At 45.0% G+C, this 1,237-nt stretch overlaps 1 protein-coding gene across 1 annotated transcript in view; it reads left to right on the plus strand.

Annotated features, from left to right (window-relative positions):
- Positions 1–1,237, plus strand: part of LOC101859054 (collagen alpha-1(XII) chain) — a gene marked incomplete at its 3' end in the record, with an annotated part of 19,631 nt that overhangs the window by 3,469 nt on the left and 14,925 nt on the right.

The raw sequence follows: 1,237 nt of genomic DNA on the forward strand, positions 1-1,237 counted from the left end.
GGGGGCAACCTAATTTGTCCTATGCACCAGTTGGTTGTTTACCGTGTGTTTGTTCGTAGCCTATACCCTGGTGCAGGGTGAGAAAGGCAATGACAATGATGCTGTAGGGGTCAAGGGGGTTGTTTATCATGAGTGAATGTAGGAGAGATGACTTAGTTTGTTTTCCTCACCACGTTACCTCAGAGTTACAAAGTTCTATCTGACCGTTTTGGCTGTTTTGAGTTACTAAGACTATGACGGCAGAAATCACATGTTCTATCTGCATTATCTCAATCGAAAGATCATTCGGGGTCGTTATCAAAATATTCAAAGATTTGCATTCGGAAAAGCTTGACACGATGTGAAACTCACAATCTGTAACTCAAAATGTTCAAATCTAGGTACGGAGCAGATAGAACTGTGTAATTCTGAGGTAGCGACCAGTTGTTTGTTTGTCGTGAATGGCTGTAAGGAGGAAGGGGGGGGGGCAACCTAGTTTGTAGTTTAGTACAAGAGTTCGTGGCAGTGATGTCCCCCGTGTAAGCAAACAAGGGCTGCATGTGCCCACTCTGCGACACTTAACATCAAGTACAAGACATTCGCAGTTCAACAGACGGGTGAGTACTTTTCGAGACTCACGTAGAGGTGTCTCGGCGGTCTAAAGAGGAAATCCACAAGCTTGCACTGAAATATGCGGGCAGGGTGAAAGCTCAGATTACTTATGTGAATAGCGGCACGCTGGCCATGCCAATGAGGGTAAAATGGCCCCATGTATGACGCGTGTGACATCTCTAGTATTAGATATAACCTCGTTTGTCTGTACACCAGTTGGCTGTTTATGGTGAGTGGCGGTAGGGAGATGGGGTAGTGTTTTCTATAGTTGTGTATCGTGTTTTGCTGTAAGGTGGGATGGGGGGGGGGGCACTTGTTTGTTCCATTCACCAGTTGGTTGTTTCTAGTGTGTTAGTTACCAAGTGTCTGAAAGAAGGCAATGTAAAGGGCAATAACTTGGACATTTTGGGGGGGACTAATATCACCACTGAAACCAAGGATCTCACATCCTTCAATCGCAAACATCTTTGTTCTATCCAAGATAGATGGATATTTATTTCATTGGAAGCAAGGCAAATAAATCAGCTTTTCGATGATACCAATGATTCCATAATATGCACAAAAATTGACGAGCACCTGATTCCACAGTGTCGTGACGCACGCACGCACGCGCGTGCGCACACACACACACACACACACACACACA

This window comes from Aplysia californica, unplaced genomic scaffold (genome assembly GCF_000002075.1).
Source record: "Aplysia californica isolate F4 #8 unplaced genomic scaffold, AplCal3.0 scaffold01023, whole genome shotgun sequence".
Lineage (NCBI taxonomy): Eukaryota > Metazoa > Mollusca > Gastropoda > Aplysiida > Aplysiidae > Aplysia > Aplysia californica.